This window comes from Cupressus sempervirens, chromosome 1 (genome assembly GCF_028749045.1).
Source record: "Cupressus sempervirens isolate cs-2001-9-10 chromosome 1, ASM2874904v1, whole genome shotgun sequence".
NCBI classification, from domain to species: Eukaryota; Viridiplantae; Streptophyta; class Pinopsida; order Cupressales; family Cupressaceae; genus Cupressus; species Cupressus sempervirens.
In genome coordinates, this window is record NC_143118.1 from 434,420,314 (window position 1) to 434,431,421 (window position 11,108).

Below are 11,108 nucleotides of genomic sequence, written 5' to 3' on the forward strand. Positions count from 1 at the left end.
GTGGTCAAATCATTTGTCAATTGGTGCCAAAACACTTGATCATTTGGTTGGTCACATTGCTACTGAGCTTCACAGTGTTAACCAAGCTATTGTAGTGTTAATCGACCCTCAAAGTGTAAACTAAGTAGTTGCAATATCAACCAAGCAGAAAGAAAGTGTTAATGGAGCAGAACATAAAGACAATATAAACTGAGCTAGCCAAGTAAAGCATATGTAGTGTTGATTGAGCTTTAGTGTCAATCAAGCTTTACATAGTCAACTAAGTTCTACAATGTTTTCTGAGTCATCAGTGTTAACCAAGTTCATGTCTACTCCTGAGTGATCAATGTTGATCGAGCACCAGTGTCAACCGAGTGCCAAAGTTTGTCAAGTTCACTATGTTGCCAAGTGTCAAGATATCACCTAAGTGATCTTTAGAATTTGAGTTTCAGCATTGAGCTAACTTAGTGAAGATTATTGAATTTGGTATTGTAGCCAACTTTAGAAGGTGATTATTTGATTAGTATGTATGTAAGATATCTTGTCATATTGATGTAGTACAAATCCAGATGTACCCCAAAATGAGATGATCCAGAATCCAACAAACAAAAACATAATGGAAAATGAACAAGAGGATTGAGATTCAGATATAGAGAGATTATATTCCTTACATTCCAATCAAGAAGTTTACATTCCACATGCCTAGCTATATGGCAGGGTCCAAGTTATGATCATTACAAAGAAGAATGCATCTTTAAAAGAAGAACATTACTCTAGACTTAAATACATTTTTAACCTCCAAGATGCTCCACTCTAAGACTCCTACTACATCTCCATCATCAAATCATAATGATAAGACTCTACTCAAGATCCCTTTAAATACTTGTACTTCCACAAGTTGACCTATTCAAAATTACCCACTAAATAAACCCTTACATTACATGCATAAGCAAGGCACAAGTCATCTCACAACAAATATTAAATACCTATCATGAAATTAAATGCAAAGGTTGGCTCTGACTAAGAACCAAAAACCTAGAAAACTTGCTCAACACTAGACAACTCGACAACAACTAGAACTAGTTGGCAACTCAAACTCGACAGCAACTGGAACTCAGTATCAACTAGAACTTGATAGCAACTAGAACTCGACAGTAATTGGAACTCAATAGCAACTAGAACTCGATAGTAACTAGAACTTGACAATAACTGGAACTCGACAGTAACTAGTATTCGACAACAACTTAAACTTGATAGTAATTAGCACTCAACAACAACTGGAACTAATAGAAAAGAGCAGGAAAGTTAAGGAACCAAGGGTGCCCCTACATCACATATCCAAATGAGACAATGTATCATATATGAATGCAAATTAAAGAGTAAACACTACAAGCAGTATAAGGAAAAACAAAGTCTCATCTATCACAACAAGGTGATCATTTCTAAATCAAAGGAATCTCAATCAAAAAATTGAGTTGCAGAGAAGAGATCAGCTATTGGTTCATCCTAACATATGCATCAACCAAATCCTCTAACAAGGTGGACTTAATAGTCTTATGCTAAATCTCCTAACCTAGTGCATACTTCATTATATTGTATAAATCCTTTTATTAGCTGGACTTAACACTCCTTATTGCTCCTAATAGGGAAGATCACCAGAAGTGATCATTTATAAGCCTTAACATAAAAACTTTATGATGTACTACTAAAGCTTGTGGATACCATCCCCACCCCAGTTTTACTTTCTATTTGGAAGGTTTCTGGGTTACCAAATATTGTGTCAATTGTTATGAATGTTTTATTGCTTTCGATCTTTCATGCATGCAATTAGATTAGATTAGCTTAAAGAGGATTGATTGGTGAATTGAAGTTAAAGTTTGATTGGTTCCTAATTCACACCCCCCCTCATAGTCACCTAGCCCACCATACATTTCCAATAATATCTATATATATCTACACACACACACACACACACACACACACACACACACACACACACACACACACACACACACACACACACACACACACATTTTCTATTTCACTAATTGAATACATAATAAAATAGAAAAAGCAAATGGTCTTTGATAATGAAAAATCCCCTAATGTTCTTACTCTTCTCAAAGTCCTCTAGGTCAATTTCCTACCACTCATTATTTCCTTTCAATAGCATTTGTTCTAATACTTCTTCTTGATGGCTTCCTAAGGTTGGCCTCATTACCCACATCCATACTCTTGTTGCCTCATGTTCTTTTATGGATCTCCCATTTTCCCAAGTCATCACTTGGTGGGGGGGGAGTACTAACTAAACATCTTGAACATAGCCCTTCTTTGAGATTTCCATTGGTAGGACATTTGTAACAACTAAGGATGAAATATTGGGGGTTGTTTAAATTTTTTTTGTGGTTTGGTTACAAACAAGGTCACCCCATTTCATCTTCTTTGTAATCTCTCTACCATTGTTACACTTTTCCTCATCTATGATTGAGGCATTCTCACCTATAGCATAAGTAGGGAGACACAAAGTGTCCCTTTTCACTCAAGATAAGCCATCCTCTTTGAAAATTATTTGATAGGGGATCTCACCTTCTTCTAGGATCAAACTAGAATTATCCAAACCAGGTAGGAAAAGAAGAGCTACCCTTAGGCATGCACAAAAGATCATTGATACCTTCCAAAAAGGGGTACTATTCCTCCCAATTAGATACTTGATTTTCTTTACCACCTTAGAGGGGAGTGGAACCAAGATTTCTCCATAATAGCAAGAGGAGGAGCCACCAAAGTGAATGTAATCTCAAAAACCACATCCTTCACTATCCTCGAGGATGAGAATTTCTCTTTCTCTTTAGCCCTGGGGAAGGGGGGAGACTTTACAATCTAAGACAACATGTCCAAATATTGAGCAATGTTGATTGTAAAGTGAAGCATTTTCATTAACTATAGCTTGTTATTTGTTTCCCCATTTAGAGTTCAGAGTAAGAAAGTTAGGGAGAGGGTGATTAACAACAATGTTAACACAAAATCAAACATAAACTAATATGGATTTACAATGGGTTACATCATCAACTAAGACATAGTGCCCACTCAAGTTCCCAATCTATATAAACACTCTTTCAGACTATAACTCCAAGGGGAGACCAAGTAATCTTACCCAAATATGGGCTAGGCGATGAAGTTCAATAGGATAAAATCTTGGCTTCCATTTATCAATAGCTAAGATGTGTTTTCCATAGCTCCATGAACCCAAAAGAACAAAGTTGTAATCAACCTTTGCCACATTATTAAAAAGGAAAAATCCCCCAAACAAAGTAGAAACAATAATGCCACCTTTTAAGTTTCCAATGAGAGTTACAACATCTTCTCACCATATTAATCATTGGTTTGAAGGTGAGGAATCTTCCAACTAAACACATGTAAAGAAGAAGACGTGTTCATGGAAGAAAATTTAGGGACCATTAGTTTTGTGGGAACTTTTGGTTTGTTAAAAAAAGGGGGACACAGAAGAAAGGCCCACCAACATCTCTTTCCAAGCCCCACTGGACACATGAGAGATAATCGATACAAAATTTAATGAACTACTATCCATCTTGGGAGAGAAGATACCCAAAAATGCTAAATCATCTCCAAGTCTATTATCTGTAGGATCAAATTCTATGACATGGTGAGGGTCAACACCCCCTTCAAATTCCTTTGAGATCACCAAGTTGTCATGAACTGCAACATTGAGAGACTCCTGAGAGTTTATCACCAAAAATAGGCCGAGACAAATCTCTATTAGGGACTAAGGGCTTGGGTCATGAAGGGTTGAGCCTTAATGAGCCTCCAAAACCATCATGAAAGGAGCCAAATTTAAAATTCACAAGACATAAGAGTTGCATAATATAAAAAATTCAATTGCAATCAGAAATTGAATACTAAAGAGCATTTGTCAATTTAATAATAAAATATTAAATTGAGTATTGTTTAGAAATATAAATATTTATAGACCAATAATATTTTCAAATATAAAAAATACTAATATATTTTAAATGATTAAATAAATTTTAAAAATAACTTTTCTCTTTCATTAATTATTTAAAAAAAAAAAATCTAATTAAGAAATCCACAAGAAGCAAAAGGAACCGATCATTGATGATGAAAAAACCTTTGGAAAAGAACAACTTTTAGGTTCCAACGTCTCTCAAATGACACTGGTGGATAAAGCCAAATGAACGATTCAGATGCCTTGGCAGTTGAGTTTTGTATTTTCTTCGTTTTTTTTTGAGTTTTAGATAAAATTTCCGTTGAGCTTTGCATTTTTCAGTTGATTTATGCGTTTTTGATAAAAGTCCCTTGATTTTATGCTCAAATGGCAGTTGTCGATGAGGGCAAATTAATAATTAGGATGTTTGCTTCTTCTTCTTTTTAGTTTATTATTGCACCTTAAATATTAAATAAAAGTATCGGTATTAGATTCTTAAAAATCTCTGCGATTTGGATGCCATGACTGTTCAGCTTTATTTTTCCGTTTTTGAATCCAAAAATAAGGGTCTCAAATTTTATGAATTCCATAGCCGTTGAGTTTTTTTTAAAAATTGATTCTTCTTTTTTAAGATAAATGTTCTGTTAGATTTCTTCACTATATATAGAGGTAAGCCTGGTTATTTTCATTTATATTTTGAGGTTTTTCTTTTCTTCAAATTTTTAGGTTTTTATCTTTCTTCTTTCCTTTGGCATGGCCATGCCTTCGATTCTTGATTTATCCTTTTGCCTATGATTTCTCTTGTTGTGTGTTCGTATTTAATTAAGGTTTTATATGTTTTATTCGTTTGCATGCTGTATTTTATTTGAGGGTGAGGAGGGTGTTTTAAGGGAAGGACAAAATGACTGAGCTATATGTAACATCACACATGTTAGTTTTGTTAGCTTTGGACAGTTGTTTGTCCATTTGCTATTATTTAGCAACTAATTGTTTTGCTAACTAATTGGTTAGATTAGAAAGAAATATTTATTAAATAATTGACTTCTTTTAGAAGCAACTAGAAACCAATTTTGTTAGGGTTGGTAAGTTGTTTTATATCTCCACCGTCGATTGTAAATCAATTTCGGCCGTTGGTTTACCAACGAGAGTAGTATAAAAGGGGGTCTAGGGGGCATTTGGAGAACAAGAAGTTTGGAGAAACGTTTGCAGTGTTAGCAAACAGTCTTGCAGTGTTAGCAAGGGCGCAGTGTTAGCATGCGAATAGCAGTGGGGAATATCAACGGGATAAATTAGGAGGTTGTCGGAGTTCTGCTAGTGAGAGGCAAGGAATTTTATATCTCTTGATTTGCTGAAGTTTAATATAATTCCTCATCTGTAGAATTGGTTTTCCCTTAGGGGTTTTTCCAGGGACAATTTGTCCGAAAATATTTTGTTCATTGTGTTGCGCATTTTTTTCCGTATTTTATAAGTGAAGTTGCAGTTGTGTTATTTTTCGATATTAGCTGGGAATTTATTTTTAGCAATTTAATAATCATTTACGATAGGAGATTAATAATCAGTGACTGCAATAGTTAAATTTTTCACATGGTATCAGAGCATTGTTAAGGGTAGAAGACTTTTGCCCTAGGAAATAAATTTTGATCTGTTTAGATTTATTATTGCTTTGAACCCTTGAGATTGCTTCAACTGGTTTGAGAGATCAGGATAGATTGGATGGTGCCTCAAATTTTGGTGTCTGGAAGGCCAGAATTTCTTTATTGTTGGAAGAGAATGGTATCAAGGATTATGCTACCAGTGTTGTACCTGTACCAACGGATGCAACACAGATTGCAATATATAGGAAGGACGATGCCAAAGCGAGGAGGATTATCCTTGATGGTGTCAATGATCATATTGTTCCACATATTGTAGAGCTAAATACATCGAAGAAGATGTGGGATGCCATTTTGAATCTAGACCAGAATGCTACCACCAATAGGAAGTTGATTCTCAGAGAGAAGCTAAAGAATACCTGAATGAATCAGGGAGAAGACGTCACAAGTTACCTCACCAGGCTCAAATTTGTCAAGGACAAGTTAGCAACTATTGGAGATAGCCCTAGTGATGAGGAGCTAGTGAGAATAGCCCTAAATGGGTTTACTAAACAATGGAGTGTCTTTGTTCAAGTTGTCAGTGGACGAGATACTTTACCGAGTTGGGATCGACTATGGACTGATTTCACTCAGGAGGAGTTTAGACTAAGTCTTGTCAATGGGGCCAACAAGAGTCAGAAAAATGAGGTGGAACAAGAGAATGTTTCCCTAGCAGGTAAAGGGAAAGCAAAGAAGGGAACGAGCAAAGGATCGAATTCACAAAGTGAAAAGAAGAAGGACCTTTCTAAGGTCAAGTGCTTTGGATGTCACGAATTTGGCCACTATGTCAGTGATTGCCCAGAGAGGAAGAAGGGTAAGAAGCAAGTGGTAGCTTCAGCAAGTGCAGATGAACTCTCCAGTAGAATGGAAGATGAGTTTGCACTCATAGCTTGTATGGTTAGCTCAACCTCACAATGTGTTTGGTATATAGATAGTGGGTCATCATTTCATATGACAAGAGTTAGAGAGTACTTCTCCAGTTACAAGGAGGACACCAACATCCAGATTTCTATGGGAAACTTGTCCAAACTCAACCCTGTTGGGAAAGGGATTGTTCAGTTTCAGAGGGAGAATGGAAAGATAATTCCATTTCATGATGTGTTATATGTGCCAGGCTTAGGTATGAATTTGATTTCTGTATGTGTTCTTCAGGATAGGGGGTATAATGTACTCTTTAGAGGGACAAATGTGTTGATTAAGCACAAGGATTGGAAATCACCCATAACTATTGGAGTTAGGAGTGGTCGCCTTTATAGATTGCAGTTTGATACTCCTAAGGCACTTATGAGCAATAGTAATCTTAGAGATCTTGGAGAGCTATGGCATAGGAGGAAGGGCCATATTCATCATAGAGTACTTAGATTGCTTCGTGAGACGGTGGCAGGTGTTCCAGAGGTGAGCATAGAGCATGACGATGTATGTAAGGGATGTGTGTTGGGGAAGTTTGCGAAAGCATCTACTCTAAGGAGTGACACCAGATCTAAGGGTGTTCTTAATCTAGTACATTCAGATGTTTATAGACCGATGTCGACAAAATCTCTCAGAGGATATGAGTACTATATTAATTTTATTGATGACTTCTCTAGAAAGACCTGGATATACTTCTTGAAGACTAAGGATGAGGTTTTCAGTCGATTCCAAGAGTTCAAGGCTCTTGTGAAAAATTCGACAGGAAAGAAGATAAAGGTTCTTCGGTCAGACAATGGAGGCGAGTACAAAGGAAATGTCTTCCAGGAGTTCTCTACCAGAGAAGGAATCAAGAGAGAATGGACTGTTCCTTACAATCCACAGCAGAATGGAGTTGCTGAGAGGAAGAACCGTTCTATATCGGAGGCAGCAAGAGCTATGCTACATGACCAAGACATGCCTCGTTACTTATGGGCAAAGGCATGTAATACAACAGTCTACATCCAGAATAGAGTTCTACACAAGGTGTTAGGGAAGATGACACCAAAGGAGGCTTTCACAGGGAAGAAGCCAGATGTTAGTCACTTCAGGATATTTGGAAGTTTGGCATATTGCCATATTCTTGGAGATACACGTACAAAGTTAGATTAGACTACAGAGAGGGGGTACTTTGTTGGGTATAGTGAAACCTCAAAGGCATACAAGATTTTCATTCCGGGGACTAAAAAAATTATTGTTAGACGAGATGTCAACTTCATGGAGGACAAGGCATTCAGGAGATCCAGAGATTTGCCAACAGATGATCAGAGTGAGCAGCCAACAGAAGCTCCAAGACCAAGTCAAGAGCAACAAAGCTCAAGTACAGTTACCAGTACGAGTGTAGACTCAGTTAGTGAAGATTCACAGAGTATGGAGCAACAAGTGCAACAAGATACAGTTACCAGTACGAGTGTAGACTCAGTTAGTGAAGATTCACATAGTATGGAGCAACAAGTGCAACAAGAAATGCATCTAGAAGACTTTGAGGTTGACATTTCATCCTCTACAGTTGGTAGCGGGAACCATGTGGTTCTAAATACACAAAGGGATACTCAGGAGTTTGTGGGAGCTCTTAGGAAGAGTACTAGACAATGAAGACAACCAGCCAAGTTCAATGGCTATGTGGCATTAGTTAGTCAGTTGGTAGATAGTGAACCTTCTAGCTATTAGGAAGCTGCAGAATATTAGGTATGGCGAGATGCTATGGTTGAGGAATATTTTTCAATAATGTAGAATGATGTGTGGGAGGTAATACCTAGACCAACGATAGGGATCTAGTTGGATCACACTGGATCTATAAGATAAAGCACGATGTAGATGGTAGCATCGAGAAATACAGGCGAGGTTCATGGCAAAGGGGTTCTCTCAGAAGGAGGGAATAGACTATGAGGAGACATTTGCTTCAGTTGCCAAGTATACTTCTATACGAGCTGTAATCTCACTTGCAGCACAGATGGGATGGAAAATCCATCAAATGGATGTCAAGACAACATTCCTTAATGGTGAGTTGAAAGAGGAGGTATACATAGAACAACCAGAAGGCTTTGTAGCACACGGCAAAGAGACCTATGTGTACAGATTGAAGAAAGCATTGTACGGACTCAAGCAAGCTCCTAGAGTGTGGTATGAGCGCATTGATACATACTTGCAGAAAATGGGCTTTGTGAAGAGTGAAGCAGATGCTAACCTCTACTACTTGATGGTTGGGGGTGAGATTCTCATTCTTGTTCTTTATGTGGACAACCTATTTCTTACAGGTTCACTAGGCTCATAGTGGATTGCAAGAGGAACCTTGCAGAAGAGTTTGAGATGAAGGATTTATGACTTATGCACTACTTTCTAGGCATGGAAGAGTGGTAGACAGATGGAGAGATTTTCCTTGGTCAAGGAAAATATTGTATTGAAATCTTGAAGAAATTTGGGATAGAGGATTGCAAAGCCATGTCTACACCCATGATCATGAATTGGAGGAAGGTAGATACAACTAAGAAGAAAGATGTAGATCCCACCTTATATAGACAGTTGATTGGTTCGCTTATGTATTTGGTCAACACTAGGCCAGATATAGCATTTGTAGTTAACTCTCTTAGTCAGTTCATGGTTGAACCAAAGAGAATGCATTAGATAGCGGCTAAGCATGTGCTACGTTACTTGCATGGTACAGTCAAGTATGGGATCAGATATGTTTGAGGTGAAGGTATCAGGTTGATAGGCTATACTGACGCAGATTGGGCAGGAAGTACAACAGACAAAAGGAGCACTTCAGGGTGTTGTTTCAGCTTGGGATCAGGAATTGTATCTTGGTTCAGTAGGAAGCAGAAGTTTGTGGCTCTAAGTTCAGCAGAAGCAGAATACATAGCAGCTAGTATGGTGACATGTGAAGCTATATGGCTTCGAAAGTTGTTAGTAGCCTTGTTTGTCAGAAGGTTGAGACTACTGTGATACATTGTGACAATGAGAGTTGCATCAAGTTGTCTGACAATCCAGTGTTTCATGATAGGTCTAAACATATTTAGATATCAAATATCACTTCATCAAAGATTGTGTACAAAGGGGAGTTGTTCAGCTACAATACATACCTACAGAGGAGCAGGTAGCAGACATTCTGACTAAGGCATTGGGGAAGGCAAAATTTATCTTCTTCAGAGATAAGTTAGGTGTCCTGTAGAACAGCTTCCTCGCTAAGAGGGAGTGTTAGTTTTGTTAGCTTTGGACAGCTGTTTGTCCATTTGCTATTATTTAGCAAGTAATTGTTTTGCTAACTAATTGGTTAGATTAAAAATAAATATTTATTAAATAATTGACTTCTTTTAGAAGCAACTAGAAACCAATTTTGTTAGGGTTGGTAAGTTGTTTTATATCTCCACCGTCAATTGTAAATCAATCTCGGCCATTGGTTTACCAACGAGAGTAGTATAAAAGGGGGTCTAGGGGGCATTTGGAGAACAAGAAGTTTGGAGAAACGTTTGCAGTGTTAGCAAACAGTCTTGCAGTGTTAGCAAGGGCGCAGTGTTAGCGCGGGAATAGCAGTGGGGAATATCAGAGGGATAAATTAGGAGGTTGTCGGAGTTTTGCCAGTGAGAGGCAAGGATTTTTGTATCTCTTGATTTGCTGAAGTTTAATATAATTCCTCATCTGTAGAACTGGTTTTCCCCTAGGGGTTTTTCTAGGAACAATTTGTCCGAAAATATTATGTTCATTGTGTTGCGCATTTCTTTCCGTATTTTATAAGTGAAGTTGTAGTTGTGTTATTTTTTGATATTAGCTGAAAATTTATTTTCAACAGTTTAATAATCGTTTACGATAGGAAATTAATAATCAGTGACTGCAATAGTTAAATTTTTCACAATGCAGGCCCAACATCCAACCAAAATAATTTTGGGTAAGTACAATGAATTTATGTCTTTGTGTTCATACACCCGTTGATTTCAGTCCTATATATATGAATGCTTGATCATTTTCAGTTATGTTATATGATTTTCTTTTTCCCTTGATATCTCACTTTGGGTATTCACTTTTGTGGTGTATTTCGCAATATTTTGTTCTTCACAATATTCCATTTGAAGTTGAAGAGGGTGTGATCGGCAAGAGAAGGGAAACATGATGCAGACGATAAATCCAATCAATATTATTTTTCAGTTTTTTTTTCATTGCAAAGGGTGTGTAGTGTTCTAAATACTTATTACAGTGCTGGTGATTATCTCTATGGCGTTTACTAAAGAAAATGTGATATAAATTTAAATTAATAAGGATATGGAACGGATAAACATGATATAGTTTGGCTAAAATAGAAAATTTTGTACTTTGGTAATAATATTTGTGGATGGGCTTTTAATTGTTTTTTGGGTGATCTTTTTTGAGTTTTTTTTTATTGTTATAAGCTCTTGATTTCTGAGTGTTTGCTGACATCACCTGCTAATATCCAACTGAGCAGAGTTCTCAAGGTTAAAGATCCCATTAACATAAGACACATTGTGCTTAGTTTTTGATAGACCAGAGGAATCTATAAATTTGGCTGATTCTATACTTACATGGGGGTTTAGAGTCTCCACTTATTACATTATATGATAATGGTACATAAAATTTCTGAT

At 37.0% G+C, this 11,108-nt stretch overlaps 1 long non-coding RNA gene across 1 annotated transcript; it reads left to right on the plus strand.

Moving 5' to 3' along the window:
• The first annotated feature begins 4,129 nt into the window (after nucleotides 1-4,129).
• LOC149578146 (uncharacterized) lies at nucleotides 4,130-10,852 on the plus strand. The gene is made up of 3 exons (XR_016355589.1): nucleotides 4,130-4,210; nucleotides 10,372-10,399; nucleotides 10,584-10,852. It is a non-coding gene; the product is annotated as an uncharacterized LOC149578146 (long non-coding RNA).
• The last annotated feature ends 256 nt before the right edge of the window (nucleotides 10,853-11,108 follow it).